General features: G+C 36.6%; 1 protein-coding gene and 1 pseudogene across 1 annotated transcript in view; both read right to left on the bottom strand.

Moving 5' to 3' along the window:
* LOC112609206 overlaps positions 1-14,524 on the bottom strand; it is a 32,423-nt pseudogene extending 17,899 nt beyond the window's left edge.
* Positions 1-24,319, bottom strand: part of TANC2 (tetratricopeptide repeat, ankyrin repeat and coiled-coil containing 2) — a 481,882-nt gene that overhangs the window by 268,723 nt on the left and 188,840 nt on the right. The window lies entirely within an intron of this gene.

Here is a 24,319-nt window from a genome sequence, read left to right as displayed (position 1 = left end):
AAAAAAAAAAAAAAAAAAAAAAAAAAAAAAAGTATATTCACTAAAAATAACTATGTAATATACTTCATGCCACTTTCATGAGGTCCGGGTTTAGAAAAATCTCTCATGGTGCCATATTAAGATTTTGATGCTGGCTAGGCATGGTGGCTCACACCTGTAATCCCTGTATTTTGGGAGGCTGAGGTGGGAGGACTGCTTGAGCCCAGGAGGTCAAGGCTGCAGTGAGCTATGATCACACCATTATACTCCAGCCTGACCAACAGAGCGAGATCCTGTCTCTTAAAAAAAAAAAAAAAAAAAAAAAGCTGCTGATGCTGCAGCTAAGATTTGCTGCTTTATCTCCCAGTACTGATTTGTTTTTCTTGATCAACACAGAGAGGAAGAACAGAGAACAAAAGTAACTTACCACCCATTTGTACTGTATCTTTCTCTACTACTACTATTTAAAAATTTTTCAAAGTATAACATTATTCCTCTCATCAATATGTACCCAGTCTTTAAACAGCCAAATGTATTTATGCTAAAAAACAAACATGTATGATATACATTACAGAAAATTACTATACCCAGTTACTATCTTGGACTATATTGACTGATTTAAGACAGATATCCTTAGAATAGGATTTCCTAAACTAAGATCCAGGGAACTGAGATTTGGTTTGTGCTAAATGAGCTATGCTAAACTACAAGGTCTATGAACACAGGATTCTGTTCAGCTTTTTCATCACTGCGTTCCTTGTATTCAGACCAATGCCTACTACTATAGTCCTCAACAAATATGAAATATTAAACAAATATTAAATATTTCCTTTCAAAGAAGGAAAATATCAGGATAAAAGGTAGCGGTAAAGATTAGAGATGTATAATAGTACATAGTAAGCTACTTTCTTCCCTAATACTCCAGCTTAAAATCCTACGTTATCAAACTGTACCAATCACTGCCCTTCCTTCTTGTAGTTTCTCGAGACTTTAGGTCAGACCACTCATTCTTTGAAGATTATAGCTATTGGTCTACTCTCATACTCTCCAACACTATTACAATAATATTTTTTCTACTCCAACAGATGATCTTCTGGCCTCAGTTTGTTGACCTCCTCCCCTCCAGTGATCTCATTCCCCGGTCCTCTTTCAGTTACCCACTCCCACAGTTATACTCTTAACACTGTCATTACTAATGACTACAAACTGTCCATAAACTTAATCTTAAATGCCTCTGACAACCACTTATTTCTAGCTCATTTCTTTGATCCTATTGGTACCTAAAACCCACTGAATTTACACAAGTTCACTGTCCTTCACCCCTCATGTTCTCTTTTCCTCTCCTGCTTGGCTTAGATTTCACAGTCATCACCATAATCACTCCTTTGCAAAAACCCTCAACTCCCTTGATCCTCTTTAATCTTATCATTCCAATCTGGCCAAACCCCAACTCTGGTTAAGGTCCAATTCTTCACCTAATGTGTATCTCCAGTATAGAGTTCCAGTACAGTTAAACTTGTTTGCTAAGAAGTCCCTCGTTAAATTAATGACCACTAATGTTAAGTGGGACATTAGCACTGCCCAGCAATCCTACTACATTTCCCTAATCCATTTACTCTCAGAACACAATTCCATACCTTCTTCTCTGTCTTCAAACCTCAACACTTCTTTCCTCATCCTCACTTTCAGCTGGTTACATCATTCTCCATTTAAATTAATTTAGAAAATAAAATCAAACAGAAGAGGTTTTCTACCAGCTCACGTCACCATATCTACCTACTTACCTGCATCTGTTTCCATAAGGTAGTCTTTTTTCTAGTTAGTTCACTCCTTTCCACAGTCAATCCCTTCACTTTTACTTTTTATCTCATTTGTCATCTACTCAAGTGCGTTATTTCAGCATTTCTTGCCTTTCTTCTGCATCAATTTCCCCTCTCTACTACAGCACAGCATTCTAATTTATTTATTTAAAATAAACCGAAATTTATTCTAGTTTAGAAAATCCTTGCTTGTCTCATAGTCTCCTACAGCTACTTCCCTACTGCTCTGTTCCCTTTCATTACAGAATATAATTCCTCTTTCCCACTCACCTTTAAACCCTCAATTTTTTTTTTTTTTTTTTTTTTTTTTTTAGACAGGGTCTCGTTCTGTCACCCAGGCTGTAGTGCAGTGACATACTTCACTGCAGCCTCAAACTCTGGGTACAAGCGATCCTCCTGCCTCAGCCTTCCAAGTAGCTGGAACTATAGGCACATGCCACGAAGTCTGGGTTTTTATTTTTATTTTGTAGAGTTGGAGGTCTTGCTATATTGCCCACACTGGTCTCCAACTCCTGGCCTCAAATGATCCTCCCATCTTGGCCTCCCAAAGTGCTGCAATTGTAAGTGTGAGCCACCGTGCCCAGCCTGCAATCAAATTTCTGCCATCATGATTCTACCAAAGTGGCTTGTCAAGATTGTCAGTAACCTCCAGGTTGCAATTTTAATAGTGCCAATCGAAAGTCTCAATGAAAAGATGACATTTTAGCAAAGATCTTAAAAAAGGCAAGTGAACAGGGTAGGGCTAGTATTAAAAATATTTAACAACGGGGACAGCATGGGTACCGACTAATCGGTGGATGTACACTTGAGCAGGGTCTTAGAGGCCATCAAAGTAAATCTGGTGATGACAGCAGAATCATCAATATATACATGTCCTTAAAAGATGTGGGCCTGAATGAGAATACCAAGAAAGTGAGCATGGAGAAGATATCTATGGTTCTGGCCTTGGAGTATTCCAACTTTTGGAAGTGGGAGAAGAAAAGGAAGTAGCAAAATAGACTATGAAAATGAGGCCAGAGAATTAGGAATAAAACAAGAATAATGTGATAACTTGGAGGTCACAGAGTAAGTGCTTTGGGGAAGAGGGAGTGAATAACTGTGTTAACTGTTGCAGGTAAGTTAAATAAAATGAGAACTGGAAACAAGTACTAGATTTAGCAACGCAGAGGGAAGAAAGTGACTGCAAGAAATGGAAAAACACAAAACTGTTCGGAGTATATGGAATCTATTTTATTTTATTTTAGATGTGGTCTCACTCTGTCACCCAGGCTGGAGTGCAGTGGCTTGATCTCGGCTCACTGCAATCTCCTGGGTTCAAGCGATCCTCCCACCTCAGCCCCCTGAGTATTTGGGACTACAGGCGCATACCACCACGCCTAGCTATTTTTTTGTATTTTTAGTAGAAATGGGGTTTTGCCACATTGCCCAGGCTGGTATACATTTTATTTCACAGTGGTTATGAAGAAAACTTTTGTATTTTGAGAAAACTCATTAAAGAATGAGGCTTCAACTGCACTGTCAGGTCCCAGGCAAGCCTATCCACCCTTTTAAGTTCAGCAAGCCTTACCACTCCTCTACATCCTTTTCAGCCATAATACATCGGGGTGAGGAGACACAGTTAACATGTGAACAAAATCAAATACACAATGCTTTTCCATATAAGACAGACTATAAAAGCCAAAAATATTTGAGGATGACCACGGAGGGTTAAAGTGAGAGAAAAGGCTTCTGAAGGAGTTGTGAAGCGACAAACACACACAAAATATGCCAAAAGCAACACTCATCAAAAATATGTAGTATTGGTGAAGGTTCTGAGGAATATATTTTGATACATTTCTGGAAGCAATGTACCAGAGGGAAATCTAGTAATATAAAGATTTAAGATTTTGAATAATCCTGGATTTCTATCAATTCCATTTCAAGGAATTCATTCTAAGGAAATAACGGTAGATATGAACAATCATTTAGCAACTAGTATGTTCACTGAAGCACCTTTATAACAATAAGAAATTGAAACAATTTAAATGTTCAGCAACAGTATATTGGTTTTTAAAAATTATGTTACATTTATATAATGAAATGCCCTACCAGGAGAAAAAATGATGGAATAGTTCTTAAGGTAAAAACACATACAATATAATTTTAAAAAGTCAATTTCAAAACATGATATATACAATATCATTTTAAGTTTTTAAAACCATTTTTAAATTTTGTGTAGTGATGGGGTCTCGCTATGCTGCCCAGGCTAGCCTTGAACTTCTGGCCTCAAGCAATGCTCTTACCTCAGCTTCCCAAAGCAATGGGAATACAGGCATAAGTCACTGTGCCCAGTCTATTGCCTTTACTTTAAATGTACATATTATGGACTGAATGTTTGTGTCTCCCCCAAATTTATTTGTAGAAGCCCTAATTCCCAGTGTGGCTGTATTTGGAGAAAGTAATTCATGTTAAATGAGGTCATAAGTGTGCAGCCCTGATCCAAATAGGATTAGTGTCCCTATAAGAGAAACCTCTCTGCTCTCTCATTCTCCCTCCCTCTCCTGACATGCATGCACAGAGGAAAAGCACATGAGGACACAATGAGAAGGCATTTATCTGCAAGCCAGGAAAAATGCCCTCACCAAAAACTGAATCAGTCAGAAACTTGATCTTGAACTTCTAGCCTCCAGAACTATATGAAAATTAATTTGCTGTTTAAGCCACCCAATCTGTGGTATTTTGTTATGGCAGTTTGAGCAGACTAATAAAATAGTCATTTCTTGATATCTGCAAGAGACTGATTCAGGACCCCCCCCCCCCCAATCCCATACCCATGAGGATCTGTGGATCCTCAAGTTCCTTATATATAAAATGACGTAGTATTTGCATATACCCTACATACAACCTCCCATGTATCTGAAATCATTTCTAGGTTACTTACAATATGAAATGCAAAGTAAATGCTATGTAAATAGCTATTATACCATATTGTTTGTATTAGTTTTTACTCTCATATTATTTTTTATTTTTTTGTGAATATTTTTAAATCTGTGGTTGGTTGAACCTGTGGATGCAGAACCTGGGGATATGGAAGGCCAACTGTATGTAAAAAGATTGCTAGGCTATATCCCAAATATTAACAATGGCTTTCTGATTAGTGGGGTCATGGATTATGTATATTTTCTTAGTTTAGTTGATATTTTATATAATTAACATGGATAACTTTTTAAATAAGAGCTAAAAGTATTTTCAAAAGACAGTGAAAACATTCTTCAGAATACTTCCTGACAGTACTTAATGTTTCCAACAGAAACTAGACACTTACGTTTATTTTAAACTAAGAGAACTAAGATCGTAACTTCTTCAATGGCTCCCAATAATCCCTGCCCCTTCTGCAATCATGACCTTTTGTAATCCCTCCACTTGAGTCTGAGTTGGACCTACTGGCTTGCTTCTAATGAAGAGAATATGGCAAAAAGTGATAGAATGTCACTTCCGTCATTAGGTTATAAAAACTGTCACTGTCTTGCTGGTATCCTCTCTACCTCTTGTTTGCTTGCTCTCATGAAACAAGCTGCCATGTTGTGAGCTGCCCTATGGAGAGGCCCACATAGCAAGGAACTGAGGGTGGCCTTTGGCTGAAAACCAGTGAGGAATAGAGGCCCTCAGTTCAACAGCCCATGAAGGTCTGAATCCTTCTAGTAACTACGTGTATAAACATGAAAGAGGATCCTTCCCTAGCTGAGCTTCAAGATGACTACAGCCTCAGCTGTCACCTTGACTGCAACCTGTGAGAGCCACAGAACCCTGCTATGCTGCATTTGGATTCCCGACACATAGAAACTGAGATAACAAATGCTGTTTTAAGCTACTAGCTTCATGATAACTTGTTATGTAACAATAGATACTAATACAAATACCTACTCTGAAGAGCACTCCATAAATAGAATTTAACCAACATGTCCTGCAAGTCTTACAAATTTAAATGTTATGAGTTATAACTTCTAGATAAGAAAAAACAAAAAGACTAAGAGGATTTTAAGTGACTTAGAGGTAAAGGATGGTAGTGGAAACATCAGATACAGAATTCCAGCTTCTTGCGTGTCAAAACCCAAGTCAAGAGAACCTTTCTGTCCCTTCTTTGCTCCCACAGAATTCTTCCTGCACACTGAGCTGCAGGAACATATGTTCTGCTTAAGAAACACAATTTTTTTTCCAAGAAATAAATGTATAATAGTACATACATGTGAGAAATAAGTTGTTAGCAATAACTGATGTTCCAGGCATTGTGCTAAGTAAATTACAGGTACTGTCTTCTTTAACTATCACAAACACCTTATGGAGTGAGTGATATTACTATCTTCATTTTATAGACAAGGAACCAGAGTAGATTAGAGAGATTAAAGTCACCAGCTAATAAAGTAGCACAGCCAGAACTGAACTCAAGCTTCTCTCAAGTTCCCAAGGCTGAACTAGCCACCACTATGAAACACTGACTCCATTAATAATAAACACACATACACACAACACAACTTAGTATTTATATATAGACTGCATGTAAAGATGCCCAATAACTACAGTATACATGAAATTTTATTCTCTTTGTGAAGCATTCATTAAAAAAAAGATATGATAACTTTACCTACAACATCGTTAGATAAAAGGCAGTAAAAAGTCAACATAAAACATTACGAGGCCAGGTGTGGTAGCTCACTCCTGTAATCCCATCACTTTGGGAGGCTGAAGTGGGAGGATTGCTTAAGCCCTGGAGGTGGAGGCTGCAGTGAGCCCAGATCCTGCCACCGCACTCCAGCCTGGGTGGCAGAGTGTGACTCTGTCTCAAAAACAAACAAATAAATAAATATATTTTATATTTTTATTTTACATATTTTAATGTGTCATATCTTTACAACCTTCCTGTGATATAGGTAATATTATCATCTCTATTTTACAGAGGGAAAAAAGGAAATTAACAAATCATGGTTAAGTAATTTGCCCACAGTCACACAAGTAGTGAGCAGCAGAACTGGTACATGAACACAGGCAGTCTGGCTCTAAACCACTGGCATTTTACTCTAAACCAGAATATTTTACTTCTTCAAAAGCTGAAAGTTAAAATGGTTTTACAGTTAATGAAAATATTGCCCCTTGGGATATCTGACTAAATTACGGATCTAAACACCACATTCAGAGGCCAAGCCTTCAGATTTTATGATGTAAAACACCTTAGAAAAGTTATCTAAAAGCTAGTGTGATGAGATTATTAACCTTCCAAATGCTGGGGCACAGAAAATAATACCCCAAAATATGGTGCCTTGACATGCTGAACTAAAGAAGCAGCCTCAAGGGCTTTCTGGCCTCCCCTCCCACTTCCTGTCTCAATCCTCTGCTTCTCCCAAGGCACACGATGAGGCTGTTCTCTGAAGTTCCCTCATCTACCTAGAAACTGGACCCACCAAAGAGGAACACAATTGCCCCTGATCCCCTCCCTAAAATTTCATTAACTACAGAAGATTAAAACTCACATCACAAACAATGAAAAACTGAAGATCAGGAAAACAACTAAAAATGTTCAAAGTAAGCTGGGTATGGTGGTTCACGCCTATAATCTCGGCACTTTGGGAGGCCTGGGTGGGAGAATCACTTGAGGCCAGGAGTTCGAAACCAGTCTATGCAAAATTGTGAGATCCTGTCTCTACAACAATAAAAGTTAAACCGGTGTGGTGGCATGAGTTTGTAGTCCTAGCTACTCAGGGGGCTGAGGCAGGAAGGTTGCTTGAGCCCAGGAACACATAGGGAGATCTCATCTCTATTTAAAGAGAGAGAAAAAAAAGAACTTACATGGATAGGAAAGTGTGGGGAAGAAAAGCCATTTATATTCATATTCTAGTTCTTATGCTTATTTCCATAATCAGTAATAAGGCAGTATCTCATACTTCTAATACACAACTTATTTCTGTTTCATCTGTCTTCTAATCTCTACTTTAGACTTCATATCCTGATAGGCCAATCCCATAGTTCTATTATTTCCTTTTTCATTCTCCTTTCAAGTCTATCCACTATACAACTTTTAGCTTTTTGCTCTTGTTGTTCTAACAGCTTTCCCCCCCCCCCCCCCCAATTTCAACCTTTACAATAGCATTTCTTCTTTCTTTTTATTTGGTGCAAGGGAGGTTACCAATTGTTTTGAGAACCTGTGATTGGAAAAAGAACATATGTACATGTAGCAAGTTTTTACTTATAATTTTAAAGGGCTCAGACTCCAAAGCTCATCAGTTTTACTCAGGTTAAAAATTATGTTTCATACTTACTGTATTTACAATAAAGCAGAATACAAACACAATATAACAAAAGATATGAAACAGGAGGAAAAGGCTCTTGGTACTCATAGGACAATGTAAAATCACACAGAAGATTTTATATACAAGCACAAAGTTTGTAGCAAAACCAAAGAAGCATGGTTAAGTATTTAGGATAAAGATAACATTTGATAACGTTCTCAGAAATTTTTTAAATGGAAGAAAGAAAATGAAAAAAAAATCTCCTTTGATTTTAATGGAAATGACAATGACTATACAGGAGTTGGGAAAAGACAGTTCAAGGAACTACTCACTTTAAATAAAACACTTTGTTTACAATGGCTTGTACTTATACTATAGAATGTACAATACAGATAAAAAATCCAAATGAAAAAAATTTTTACAAGTGCAGAATATATGCAAATATGAATATGCACTGACTATAATCAAACTGTTTTTTCCTTTTGAGTTTTAAATATATGCTAATTTTGTTGTCACCTTAAATAACACTGTCCCTTTGAAAGACACTACCGTTTTTAAAGAGATTTAAAAGAATCCATATAAAAAGATTAATCTCAAATTCCTCTGAAAATATTTGGTGTTGATAAAAGCCTGCCTATTTCAAGACTGGTCTGGGCTTTGGCCCTTAACCTTTCCTGCACATGTAGTCAGAAGTCCTGGCCGGGCGTGGTGGCTCAAGCCTGTAATCCCAGCACTTTGGGAGGCCGAGACGGGCGGATCACGAGGTCAGGAGATCGAGACCATCCTGGCTAACACGGTGAAACCCCATCTCTACTAAAAAATACAAAAAACTAGCCGGGCAAGGTGGCGGGCGCCTGTAGTCCCAGCTACTTGGGAGGCTGAGGCAGGAGAATGGCGTGAACCTGGGAGGCGGAGCTTGCAGTGAGCCGAGATCCGGCCACTGCACTCCAGCCTGGGCGACAGAGCGAGACTCCGTCTCAAAAAAAAAAAAAAAAAAAAAAAGAAGTCCTATAAAACTGTCAACTTGGCCTACCATTATCGGTGTCAAAGGTCACTTCTATACTTGAAATTTTATATTATAATGTGAAACAGAAACACTTAAAAAACTAAAATAAAAACAAAGAGTATCACCATCATTTAATGTCATCTGATTACTGAAAATTTTCAATAGAAGTTCATTGTAGAAATTTTAGAAAATGCAGAAAAGTATAATGATGATGATGAGCAACAGAAAGGGTGCTAATGTCTTGTTCATTTTGCCTGAGCTAAGCATGTGGCATATACATTATTTCACTTAATCTCTGTAAAATCCTATGAGATGACAGGTTTTTTTTTTTTTTTTTTAAAGACAGGTCTATTTTTATCAGTCACACAGCTAGTAGGTGGAAGAGAAAAAAATTAAACCTAGATCTAAACTCCAGAACATAAGCTCTTATTCACTAATACATGCCTGATGCCCAAGAAAGAAAATTAAAACCACCTGTAATGCCACCAACCAGATATAACCTCTGCTAACTAACATTATCTCACACCAATCCTACTCTAATTTTCCAACAATTCAAAGTCTCCCCTCCTTAGGCAACCAGTGGTACGGTTTGGTGTATTCTTCTAGAAATTTTTTCCTATGAATATATATTCATGTATCTATATAAAAGCATAATTTGTTAAATTATAGAAATAATATTGCTGTGACAGGAGACTGAGGCACGTAAAAGTTAAGTGACATGCTCCAGACCGTAAGACTCATCAGAGAAAAATCAGAACTGAAATGCAATAGGACACATTTAATTAAAAATGACTCTAAACCTTTAAGTATTTTTTCTGATTAAGACCTTGTCTTATACCTTAGGATCATCACTACAAAAATAATAAAATCAACTAACATTTATGAGCACAGACTATGAGCCAAGCATTTTTCTAAGTGCTTTATATATATTAAACTGATTTAAAATCATCTCCATTTTTACAGATGAAAGAACAGGTAGAAAGGTTAAGTGACTTGCCCCAAATCACACACCTAATAAGTAATACTTTAGATAGAAAAGTGATAGAGTATAGGATGAATCTATTCTCTTATTTTGGAAATTGCTTTACTGACATCACTAACAGTTGGTTACCCTTTTTCATAAAAATAGAAATGACTGTATCTCATATTTAACTGAATTTTCTGCTTTTAAATCTAAGGACAGTAAGGAATGCTCATAGAATTTACATAGTAACAGGATTAGAGGGCAATATAGTTTTGAACTATATTGTGTCCCCTTCAAGAGTTGAACAATAAATCCTGCTTGTGACCCTAGACAAATCACTTGAATTCTCTAGATCTTAGTTTCCCCACTGTGAGACAATTAACACACACAACTCCCAGAACATCCCCTCTATTCTGGTAGTTTACTTAATACCATCGATTATCTCCACAGTTGTAGCTGCAGAACCAAAACATACTGTTTGCTTGTATTTTTCCCACATATTTTGCATACAACAAATGTAACTTGAGGAATACTAAAACTTTAATGAGATATTATAGAAGATAATGCTATATAATGAATCACTCAATTTAATATTTCGGCTCAACAGCTATATTCCAGAGTAGCTTCCCCTACACTTTTAGACTTAACCATCAATGAATTGGCTTGGTTTGATCCACAATTTCCTTTTACATGTAGAACGACACAGAAAAGTTAGACATGGGTACACAGATGTCAGGTACAAAAAGACATACCAAGAAAAACATATAGGTCCATTTCTCAGACACAAAAGTTTTATTCTTCCAACCTAAAATACAGGTACCAAAAGGTTTAAGTTTAAACACAGAAACAACACTGAAAGTTACTCCCCAGATATCAACAGTGGTAGAAGATGATTCTACCACTTTTTTTAGACTCGCAGCATTGTTCACTGAACCACTGAACAATGACTGTACAGTGAGCAGCCTGCAGCAGCCCTGTAACCCAATTGGTTCTCAAAGCATAGAATCTCAAACGGCAGCTTCCGCATGATCTGAGATTTTGTTAGAAATGCAAATTCTTGACCCACTCCAGACCACTGAGTAAGAAATTCTGGGGGCCCATCAATCTGCATTTGGACAAATCAGGTAATTCTGAGGTAAATTAAAATTTGAAAACCACTGCTCTAACTTTCAGTTTGTGATTGTTGTCTCTGTGAGACAGAGTATTTTCCTAAATTTTCAGGTGATAATGAGTAAAGCAGGCAGACAAGAAGGTATCAGAACACTAGTAGCCTTAACTGTATTACTCCGTATCAATGTACAATAAAATATCATCAGTGGTGTTAGTATATCCTATGTGAAAGAAATTCAAAAATTAAGTATTATTTTACTTTCTAGTACTAAAATTTGCATGAAAAAATGCAAAATCTGTTTGTTTTGTGAGTATACTCATCAATTCATTTGGTTATTGTTAATTTTTGATACTATGTAGAGATAATAGCTTCAACCCTCAGGTTACCATTCTTATCTTGGTAGAAACTAATTTTCAGAGCACCTAATAACTTGATTAGAAAAGAGCAAATCACCGTAAACTTTCCATGCTTTAAAATTGTTTCAGATAAGAAAAGGAAAGATGTTTTTTAGCAGCACTTTGATATTGTGTTTTAATCTCTTCCTCGCTTTCTAAAAATCATAACCGAGCTTTAGTTTGGTTTAATCCTAATTCAACAAAGAATTCATGCCTGTGGAAAATATACATAAATAATCACCTGAATAAGACTTTAGCTTTAGATTAGATTAAGGATGTCAGAGGGGCAATCAGGAAGTGAAAGATTAGGCCCTCATGACAGTCATTCTGACTTGCAAATCTGGAAAAGAAAAGGCCTCTGCTAGGGTTTTCCTTCTAAAACTCAAGAAAGGGACAGAAAATTAGCACACTTATTTTACTTTATAACACTAAAATTTGCATGAAGAAATGCAAAGTATAATATTCCATTGCCCAAGAAGCGTGACAGTACCTCAAAACATGAAAGATTCTTCTCATTGTGTGCTACAATACCATTTAAAGAGCTATTTTGTTCCTTTTGGAAACAGAAAAGCTGGTTCCTAATACAAAACTGTGATTGATTTAGAAAAGAATGGTTATCTATAAGAGTGGATGAAGCCAGTTCAATACCCGGAAGGAAAGCAAAATCCCCAAGGTCTTTCAATATTCAAAATTGACTCACAAAATGAAACGTCTCTCATTTTATGACATTTGGCCCAAGTTTCCTCCTACTGTTTTGTTTTTTGTTTAACCATGTCTTATCTGGCTTCGAAGGTATATTATACTGACATTTCAGATCACAGCTACTGATACTCTCCCCAGAACTAGGAATCATTTTACTCTGCTGACCCCTCATGCTGTAAATATGTAGTAGTTGTATTCACTGTGGTTTAACATCAATTTTAATGAGCAGGAATAAACAAAAGACCTAAAACCAAGTCTTCCAAGGTCCTTTACTAATGCTCTAATCTGTATACTCAGCTAGAGCTGTGAACATTTCTGACACAGCTCTATAGACTCACTGTAGAGAGAGTGTAAAGGATGTTGCCAGGCAACTTATCTAAGTTTGAAAGAATCTAAGCATTGATAATGAGTCTTTCTCAGTTTGGCTCCCACACAAGAAGGGTTTTAGTGAACTCCCACATGTGTTTACAAGCCATTCACAAGAGGTATTTCTAAAAGTGAGTATCTGTATCCAAAAGGAGTCCATCTCGGAAACCTATATTTCTTTTCTAATTCGAGTTTAATGTTTCCAGCATCACAAGTATTTTCTATAACCATCCAGAAATCCAACAGGAATTAGGCATAAAGGTTGTATGCAAAAGTGTTGCACACAACACTTTTGTGTCTAGTGTTGAATGAATATTCTTATTCACATTTTCAACATTCCTGTTTGCACATGGCCACAGCAAAATTTCTTCAAGTATCTCAAATCACAAAAGTAACCCTACTTACCTAAAGCTACTTATCTACCATAATTATTTTAATTCTTTTGAAAATTACCTTTGATATTATTTTCAATACTTACTCTCATTATTGTATTAAAGTCAAAACAGGGCATTCAGTAAAAACTATGTTCTATTAAGAAGAATAGGCAATCAGTTGCAAAAGAGGTAACATGTTTTTATGAGTAGTATACATGCAAAATACTGCTCTGCTGGATGGGCCTGATCCAGTTCTCCCTCTTTCAAAGCAGACACTGCATGCATGCTTACCAGGGCAGTATGCATCCACGTCCAGTTTCTGAGCTGAAGTGAGGGTTGGTGAGCCAAGCTCGGATTCTGGAATTCGTGGGCTCTCAACAAACTTTGCCTTCCTCAGAGGGGCTAAGAACAAAAAGAGAGAGAGAGCGAGCAAGAGACAGAGAGAGCAAGAGAGAAAGAAGGAGAAAGGAAAGGAGAGAGAAAAAGGAAAGAGAAACAGGGAAAGAGAAGGAAAAAGGGAAAGAGAGAAACACAGAGGGGTCATGAGTAAGGGGAACAGCAGGCAACAGATGGAAGCACTTAAATGAACGACACACTCTGTCAGACTCAGATCAGGTTACCCTATTTTTTAAGCCAGAAGAAAAAAAACCTAACTAATTGCATTCTTCATAGAGGAGATGGGTCTTGTTAAAAGTCACTGAAAAATGGAAAAGCTAAAATCTAATACTCAAAACTATTAGTATAGATTGTGATTGTTACCTTTAGTTATTTTCCCTCTCTTTATAAAGCAAAGAGTTTTCTTACCTTGGCTTCTTTTGCCATTAAATACAGATACTAACTAAGGAAAGCACAGGACAACGTTTTAAGGTTTTGTTTATAATCATTGTAATCAAAAGGTTTTTGTTATCCAGAAATAACTACTCTAATACTCAGTCATGATAAATACCGTAAGTAGGATTAAATATAAGCCATCAGACCTAATCTACGTAGCTTAACAAGAAAATCAATTACCTTACTTCTCAGCTATTAATGTAAGAAGTCAAAACTGTTGGTGGACTAAAATATTAACTAGGCCATGCTAGTTTGACACTAGAAGCTAAAGAGATGTGATTTAGTTACCAATTTAATTATGAGGCCTATAGAATATTAATACCTCATGCCATGGAATCCATTCATTCTTGTAATGAATAAAGTATAACTCATAAATTGAAAGTTTTACTTATTGAAAGTATGTATACATTTTATTTACTAATTTTTAGGATGAAAAATTCAGGAATGCTATTGATATACATTCGAATAATCAGTTACTTTAAAAGTTAAAATATGAGGATTGCTTAGGTGCTTTCAAACTGAGTTCTATTAAATAAACTATAATAGGGTGACAGTGCTTAGCACAGCACTGGCACAAAAGTATTAGCTGAATCTGAAATTGATTTGTTTGTATTATATATTAGTGTAATAACCATAGGTGGCCAAGACATGCGAGTGTCTAAGATCACATTACTTTTTTCAAAAGTTTCTGCATGTTCTTCAAAATCCTCATCCATTACTGACCCACAAGAGATTCTACATTATTCCTAAAAGACCCTGTAAAAAGTAATATACAACTCTGCCATACAATGGCCAGAAATCTCCTTCATTTTCTTTGAAGGATAAAAATCAAGTATTAAAAGAATATAGAAACTATTTTCAAAATGTGCCAATTTCAAAACCAACAGACAACTAAGTCACACTTTAGACCTTAGGGTATGTATATTTAAAGCGTATGTTAAAAAATAATAATAAAGCCTGTTACTGTCTCCATGGCAACAAAGGCCTAACATTAAGAGTCCTAACAGTATGGTTCTGTCAAAAGCAAACTTTGGAATAGCAGACCTCTCACCTCTGCTATAAGTGTGAGACTTGAGCCTGTTTTTAAAAATCATTATTACAAATAAAGATCTCAAGTGATTTATATGTATATATGCAGGCTACTAATAGCCAGTATTAGAATCTCTTTCATTATAATTTCACCAACAGATTTAAAAATAATGAAACAGTTTATTCAATACTGCTTGGTATAGGAAAAATGATTATACAGTAATTTAATCCTTAAAGCTCTTAAGTCCTTCGCTAGAATTTTATTAAAGCATTGCCATGGCATCAGAGTAACTGTTTTACCTGCTGAGTTCTGACAAAGACAGCACAGGTCCCTGCTCAAGGGACTCTATATATCTTAAAATCTTAAAAACATTTTTTTAAATAATGAAATTTAGGGCTAGCAGACAGACCAGAAATTTAGGGTAGAAATGTAAGAAAAAAATTGAAGGATGGCAGGAGAACTTAAGGGAGGTATGAGGAGTGTACAAGAATTATGATATGAAGTCAAGGGAAAAGATCAGGGTTCTAGAGATCATACAGAAAAAAGGAAATAGCTGAAGACTGTGAAGACAGTACGGACTATATGGTGTTAATTAGAAGTTAAATAGATCTGGCAGAGGAAAAAAAATAAAGCCTCTTACTAAAATATACACTTCTCCAGCAAAGAGAGTTATTTTAGATTTATGAAGCTCAATGTATACCAACTTCTTTATTTTCCCTTCTCAGGAAATTCCAACTGAGGTTATCTTTATAGCTCACAGGAGACATCTAATTCTTTCTTCTATCTACTCTTCACCTCCTCCCTCATCCATGGGTTACTGTGCATGTCTAATAATAAAGTTAAACTACTTTATAAGGTAGATGATAATGGAGTTCTCATCCAAGTCAAAGAAAACTAGTGTCATTTGTAAGTCAAACACAGGAGGGACAATCACAGATATGATAAGTTGAACAATAGTCATAATATTGCTTGGTGGAGAACATAAAAGGGCAAGTTGGAAGATGGGGCATAATATTTTACCTGGAAGCCTGGAATTTCAATCTGCTTCATTGTAAAAAAATGGTACATAAGATGATTCATATGAGTAAGAGAATTCCACATTAAAAGGCTTTCTCTGATAGTTAAAAAGAAGAAAGAAAGGGGTTGAGATGAGATGGGTAGGAATAATCTAAAGCCCAAACTTGGCATTTTATTGTGATGTAAGAGATAACAGAAACTACCGCACAAAGAAGTGATTGGAACTGACACTGGGAACATCGACTCTTATGCCCTCAACGACTTAAGTTACAGAATCTGGCAGAGGTTGAGCGCATGAACGCATATCAGCTTAGAGGTTAAGTACAGTGATCTGAAAAATCTAGGTCTTGATTCTAGCATATATTAATAGTAAGAAATTAGGCAAGTTATTTAGCCTTACCAAGTCTCAGTTTCCTAATAAAGTCATAGTATTGTTATGAGGCTTAACTAACTCCAAACATGTATAAGTATTTAAGCACAGTGCTTGGATACAGTGATACAGCTCACCTATTAAGTTTATTAATACATGGACTAATGAGGGCTATGGCTACAGAAAATAAAGTAAGAAAGTAGTTTCAGACATACTATAGAGGCAGCATAACATGGTAGCACATTAGTGAGGAGTCTGAGAGTGCAGGAATTAAGGGTAAGGGCTCTGAAACCAGAAAGCTTACATTAGATTCCCATTTCATTCATTTTTTCTCCTAGCTGTAAGAACCTTTCTGTGTCTGTTTCCTTTCATCAGTTATTTTGGGCTAATAACATCAAAGACAATTTGTGAGGGTATTAAGTCAAATAAAATCCTCAAAACAGTACCTAGCCCAGAATAAATGCTCTAAAAAATTAGCTGTTATTATTTGTTTTTGCTGTTGTCATCATTGTCATCACAGATTCAGCATGATTTGGAGTTTGAACTGTGAATATATGTTGAGGCATGGGGGTAGTAAAACAAAGATGTCTAAGGGGATGAGAACAGTGATATCACCAATTACTTTGTAATTGAGAAGGGAATCATGTTGAAGAAAATACAGTATGTTATGCCTTAGCAGAGTATCCAAATCAAAATGGTCTAAGTTAGACAACAATAAATATGTGATACAGAATGGAAGTTAAACAGTATTCTTTAGATCACGGGTTCACAAAATGTAGTGCCTGGACCAGCAGTATAATATTACCTGGGAATTTGTCAGAAATGCAAATGATCAGGCCCCACCCCAGATAAGCTGAATCAGACACTCTGGAAGGTGGGGGCCCAGCAATCTGTATTCAGCAAGCCCTGCAGGTGATCGTACGGCACACTGAAGTTTGTGAACACTGGATTAGAAAATCTACAACGACCACATGCAAGCTGCTCATTAAGAGAATTTTCTTAAGAAAAAAGCTGTAATGAAATACAAATCAAGGCCTCATTTGTGATAGTATCAACATGTGTGGTAAAGTTAGAATTTCTTTTCTTTTTTTTTTTTTGTGAGACAGGATCTGGCTCTGTCACCCAGGCTAAAGTGCAGTGGTGTGATCTCAGGTCACTGCAACATGCAACCTCCTCCTCCCAGGCTCAAGGGATTCTCCCACCTCAGCCTTCCGAGTAGCTGGGACCACAGGCATGTGCTACCATGCTTGGGTAATTTTCGTTATTATTTTTTTTTTTGGTAGAGACAGGGTTTTGCCATGTTGCCCAGGCTGGTCTGAAACTCCTTGGGCTCAAAAGATTTGCCCGCCTCAGGATCCCAAAGTGCTGGGATTACAGGCATGAGCCACCCACGCCTGGCTATTAGAATTTCTTTTCAGTCATTCTTTTACCAGTTTAACTCTTGTGTTGTGGATGTTTCTGTTGCTGTTTTTTAAAGAGTCCTAAGTTATAAAGTATTAACCATATGGGTCTATTTTGAAGTAATAACAATACTATCTATACTCACTAATTCTTCCCATGATCACTTGGGAGGCAAGTGGTTGAGGGAGGATAAGAGCAATCAGATTCATCACACAGGAATGCTAATGGTGAAAGAGAAAATCCACCTATTGAGGTTCCTCTGTATACTGGAATGCTATAGATAATGTTGAAGCATATCTAGTTCAAACAAATATAAGGCCATTAAAAAAAGAATTTTAAATAATTACTGAGGTATATGTCTTTAGTAAAGGTTTCATAGCAGAAGGGATTTTTTAGGAGGAAACTGGCAGAAGACTCAAATAAGAATATACTGAGAGAACAGTATAGAGGCAGACCAAATGAAAGCAAAGATCAAGAAAATATAAAATGAAAGATAAATATACAGATAGGCAGAACAATAAAAGTATCAAGAAAGTATTTTCACAAAGTTGGATTTGAGATTATAAAGTACATTTAGTAAAGTTAACCTACAGATAACTTAATAAACATTAACTGTCCAATGTGGTAGGAAAATAAAAATTTTTGTGTAGGTAAGAAAAAGAAATACAAGGCATCCAAAGTAGAAAGGAAGAAGTAAAATTATCTGTTTGCAGAAGACAACGTATATGTAGAAAACCCTAAAGACTCCAGAAAAATACCTGCTGGAACTAATAAACAAATTCGGTAAAGTTGCAGGATACATAATCAACTCACAAAAATTAGTTGTATTTCTATACACTAACAATGAACAATCTGAGAAAAAAAAAAACCTAAGGAGATAGTTTAATTTAAAATAGCAACAACAAAAAAATAAAATATGTAGACATAAACTTAACCAAGGAAGCAAAAGACTTGTGCACCGAAAACTATAAAACATTGCTGAAAGAAATGAAAGAAGGTACAAATAAATGAAAAGGCATCCATTCTTCACGGACTGGGGGACAATATTAAGATGGTATACCACCCAAGTGATCTATAGATTTAATGCAATCCCTACCAAAATCGCAACGACTTTCAATGACCTTTTTTTTTTTTTTTCCAGAAATAGAAACATCCCTCTTAAAATTCATGTGAAATCTCAAGGGAACCTCAATAGTCAAAACAATCTTGAAAAAAATAATAAACTTGGATTTCTCATACTTTTTGATTTCAAAACTTAATACAAAGCTATAGTAGTCTAAACAGTATGGTACTGGCATAAAGACAGACATACAGACCAACGGAATAGAAAAGGCTGGCCAGAAATAAACTGTATCATCAATAATTTTCGACAAGGGTATTAATACCATTTAGTAAGAAAAGGACAGTCTTTTCAACAAATGGTTTTGAGGAAACTGAATATGCAAAAGAGTGAGGTTAGATCCTTATCTTAAATCATATAAAAATTAACTCAAAATGGATCAAAGACGTAAAAATAAGAGCTAAAATTGTAAAACTCTTTGAAGCAACATAGAAAGAAAAGATTTGAACTACAGAATTGTAAAGAAGTAGAGAGAAACATTGAGAAATTTATCTGGAAAGAGAAAATTATATTTTAAAACATTTTAACAAAGCTTTCATATGCAGAATCTTATAACACTTTAGTTCCTAAACATTTACTAGAAAATAAACCTTTGAATACCATGAATTTTCTGCAGTGGGAGTGGGAAAGAAGGGTAGAAGGAGAGATAGTGTTTGTGTCATTCTTTATTTCCTTCTTATTAACCCCAGATCTCTGTTAGGTTTAAAATCTGGAAATAGGTGGGAAGGGCATCCTTCTACCCTATCTAATGTGCTGATTAACTATTTCTCATGAATGTGCTTCAATGGTGACATAAGCAACATCTTGAAGAAAGGGGAAATGCAAGGAGATTTTCCCTGTTATTCATTTCCTGCAAAACGTGGGGGGAGGGGTGTCAAAAACAATAAATAAAAATAAAATAAAGCACAAAAAAAAAAACAGAGAGAAGGAAAAACCAATAGAATTTGACATTTTGGCATAGGGTAGATAAAAGTGAAAAATGGCGAAGAGGAAAAAAATGATAATTCATATTTCCTGTTTTTTGAGGGAGAAAGTTAACTATGTAAAGAAAATGCAAATTGGGTGCTACATGAAATTTTCACATACAAAGAATGATAGTTTAAATGAAAATTATTTTGTTAGAAACCTGCATGTAACTATTTCTAAACCAATTCCATAAAACATGAGCTCTTCCCTTCCATTCAATGAATGCTACTGTGTCCTACCATGTGCACAGAGCAGTAAGAAATGCTTCAGGGGATTCAAACATAATTAAGACAGTGGCCAGCCTAAAGGAACTTAATGATGGGGTAAGAGAGAAGAACAGCTATGATACAAACAGGAGAAAGCCAAGTGCCATGAAAATGGTACAAAACATAGGCTACACAATTTAAAGAGAAAAATGTATTGCAGATGCCTCCCAACTCATCAGAGTTTAATAAATGTTAATTTTCTATTAAAAATTGGAATTATAAGGTGATTTTAGGAAAACTGGTTTCAGAAGATCTATTAATTTCACTAATTTATCTTCTTTTAAAGTTTCATGAAGAATTTTATGGTTACAACAGTTGAAAAGTAACTGGAGAAAAACATGCTCACAGCTTATGTCTTTAAAAATTTGGAAAAGAACACATTGAACCCCAAATCAGGCAAAAAAACAAAACCATAAAGATCAAAGCAGAAATCAATGAAATAGCAAATAAACTTACTTGCTTTTCAGAGGAAAATGATGAAACTAGAATTTAATTCTTTGAAATGATAAAGAAAATAGAAAAAAACTTACTCTAGACTGACAAAGAGAAACAGCAAAGACATGAACTATCAAATTAGGAATAAAAATGGGGCCATCACTATTGACTCTGCAGAAATGTAAAGGACTATAAGAGCATATTAATAACAACTTTAAGCCAACAAATTTGATAACTTAGATGAAATGGGCAAATTCATAGAAAGACACAAATGATCAAAACTCATTCATTAGGACATGGAAAAATCTGAGATTTATAACAAGTAAATAAATCGAATTAGTAATTAAACATCTTGCCACAAAAAAGTCCAGTCTCAGTTGTCACCACTGGTGAATCCTATCAACCTCAAGAAGAAATAGTAGCACTCCTTTACAAACTCTACCAGAAAATTAAGAAACAAGTTGCGACAGGAGCAAGTGACTTAGAAAATCAAGTTACTTCAGATATATGTGGCTAGACTTTATACCAACAGTGTTTAAGAAATCTGTAGTGATGTCTGGCTTATGAATTTAGTTTGTTCTTAGTTCAATCAATTAAAATAAATATTATCACACTTTGTCTTGTTTTAAAAATTAATGATACCATTTTAATGTTTATCAAGTAAAAAAGTTTAAAAACTTCTTCCAATATTACATCTGTAGATGATAGTTTTCTTAAAGAGCTTTATACAAACTTTTAATTTTGCTCTGATCTTCTTTGGCACTCAAGGCAGAATTAAATGTAACATTTTTTTTCAGATGAGTATTTCAATGGTAGAGAAAACATCCCTAAATTTTGTTTTAGAAAGACCAATGAAATGGGATCATTCTGTTGGGTCCTATAGATGGCCTATTTTTTTACTGATGCAAAACATCTTGCTAGAGCTCAATTCTAATGTGAGGTACACAGCGCTAAAAACAACTACCTCACTTTCAAAAAAAGCTATGTAACAACAAATAAAATAACATCATTTGTGTAACAGTTTATTTTATACTTCTTTTTTTTTTTTCTTGAGACAGAGTCTCGCTCTGTCACCCAGGCTGGAGTGCAGTGGCACAGTCTAGGCTCACTGTAGCCTCCACCTTCTGGGTTCATGCAATTCTCCTGCCTCAGCCTCTGGAGTAGCTGGGATTACAGCTGTGCACCACCATGCCTGGCTAATTTGTGTGTGTGTGTGTGTGTGTGTGTGTGTTTCCAGTAGAAACGGGTTTTGGCATGTTGGCCAGGCTGGTCTTGAACTCCTGACCTCGAGTGATCCGCACACACTGGCCTCCCAAAGTGCTGGGATTGCAGGCATGAGCCACCGCGCCCATTCTATTTTATACTTTTATTTAAATTTTTACCTAAGCTCATTCCACCTTTGTAATTTTTCTATGTAAAATACATTAATCCTGTTTTGCAGATGGGAAAACAGAATCACAAGATCTCTTGTCCAAGATCACAGTAATTAAGTGGTAGATTACAGATACATATCCTGATATTTTGATTTCAAATATTATATTATTTCATTTATAATACTGTTCCTGGGCGGGCATGGTGGCTTGCGCCTGTAATCCCAGCACTTTGGGAGGCCAAGGCAGGTGAATCAGTTGAGGTCAGGAGTTCGAGACCAGCCTGGCCAACATGGCGAAACCCCATCTCTACTAAAAATACACAAATTAGCCAGGTGTGGTGGCATGAGCCTGCAGTCCCAACTACTCGGAAGGCTGAGGCAGGAGAATTGCTAGAACCTGGGAAGCAGAGGATGCAATGAGCCAAGATGGTGCCTCTGCACTCAGCCTGGGCAACAAAGCGAGACTCTGTCTCGAAAACAAAAAACTGTTCCTGAAGGTATGGGACTGATTTTAGGATGTAAAAGATGATTTAAAATCATCCATAAAGGCCGGGCGCGGTGGCTCAAGCCTGTAATCCCAGCACTTTGGGAGGCCGAGACGGGCGGATCACGAGGTCAGGAGATCGAGACCATCCTGGCTAACACGGTGAAACCCCGTCTCTACTAAAAATACAAGAAAATTAGCCGGGCGAGGTGGCGGGCGCCTGTAGTCCCAGCTACTCGGGAGGCTGAGGCAGGAGAATGGCGTGAACCCGGGGGGGCGCGGGAGCTTGCAGTGAGCCGAGATCGCGCCACTGCACTCCAGCTTGGGGCACAGAGCAAGACTCCGTCTCAAAAAAAAAAAAAAAAAAAAAAAAATCATCCATAAAAATGGCAGTAAATAGCAATGAATTACGTAGCACAGTGGGCATTACTAGTGCCCACCAATATCCTGGTCTCCATTCCCTTCTAGGCAGAGGGGTGACTACAATTACCAGCTGTAGTGCAGTTTAGAAAAGACTAGTTTGGGCCAATGAAATGAAAACAGAAGTGACATAGTCCCTGCATGATTCTACAATATGTCTCTTCCTCTGACAGAAAAATCACGATGAAAGTCTCATGTTGAGATAGTGAAACTACAAGACTGAAGCAGCAATAAAGGACAGCTGCCCCGGAGAGTTGCCAACGTTTGCTGGGTGAATTAGAAATCAACATTTGTTGTATGAATCTGCTGCCATTTTAAAGATGGTTTATTATGGCAATATAGTCTAGCCTATTCAGACTAATGAAATTACTACAAAGTTACTCTTTTCAATTATCTGTCAATCCTTCTGAATAGGTCAAGAAGAAAATTTTAATGTGCAGCTAGTATCAGCTAATCCTCCTTTTTAACAAAGAGAGCTGAGCTTCAGAATCATTTGAAGGCTTAAGTAGCCAGACTAATGTTCTAGTTAATCTTCTAGTTATGTTCATGATATTGATTTTCTAGTTTGACTAGTAATACAAAGTTTCTTTCAAAGTAAATTAAGCAAAAGCATGAAATTCCAAGAAAACAGTAGGTTAAACAAAGAGTAGTTATAACCAGGTGGGGCAAAAATCATGGAAATCCTATACCAAATGAATGAAATTAAGAAACAGTGCAGGTACCACATGTATTTCTTTCTCTCTTGAGACAGGGTCTTGCTCTGTCACCCTGGTTGAAGTGCAGTGGTATGATCACAGCTCGCTGCAGCCTTGATCTTCTGGGATCAAGTGATCCTCCTCCCTCTGCCTTCTGAGTAGCTGGTGTTACAGGCGCATGCCACCACGCAATTTTAAAAAATATTTTGTAGAGACAGGGTCTCACTATGTTTCCCAGGCTGATCTCAAACTTCTTGCTTCAAGCAATCCTCCTCAGCGTCCCAAAGCGCTAGGATTATAGGCATGAACCACCACGCCCAGTGGCCAAACTCTATTTCATCGTACACAGTCTGGCTCTGTCACCCAGGCTAGAATGCAGTGGTGCGATTTCGGCTCACTGCAACCTTCACCTCCCAGGATCAAACAAGTAGCGGGACTACAGGCCTGTGCCACCATGCCTGACTAATTTTTTTGTATTTTTAGTAGAGATGAGGTTTTGTCATGTTGGCCAGGATGGTCTGGAATTCCTGAGCTCAAGCAATTGCCCACTTCTGCCTCCCAAAGTGCTGGGAATACAGCAGTGAGCCACTGCACCCAGCCAAACTCTATTTCAATAGAGCAACTTGACTTAATTATCCATTTTCTATCTAGTTTGTGTTGAGTTGTGAGCAAAACATTTAGGCAACTGTATTTAAGTTGGTGTTCAGTATGAAGGACAGAAGTGGCAAAATATTTTCAGATTAACAATAACAATCTATTAGAGTCATGACTGGAATACTGGTTAGATAATAAGAAAATTGGGAGATAGCAAGTATAAACAGAGAAAATAATAAGTTATAAAAAGACTTCTCATATGAACAGACTTATAATCATATGAGCAATCTAGTCATTTGATGAGATAGATAATCAGAGCAGTCTCCTCTTAAAATTTTTTT

This window comes from Theropithecus gelada, chromosome 16 (assembly GCF_003255815.1).
Source record: "Theropithecus gelada isolate Dixy chromosome 16, Tgel_1.0, whole genome shotgun sequence".
Taxonomy (NCBI): Eukaryota; Metazoa; Chordata; class Mammalia; order Primates; family Cercopithecidae; genus Theropithecus; species Theropithecus gelada.
Note: the sequence above shows the minus strand (reverse complement) of the source record. Positions and strands in the feature narration are given on the sequence as shown.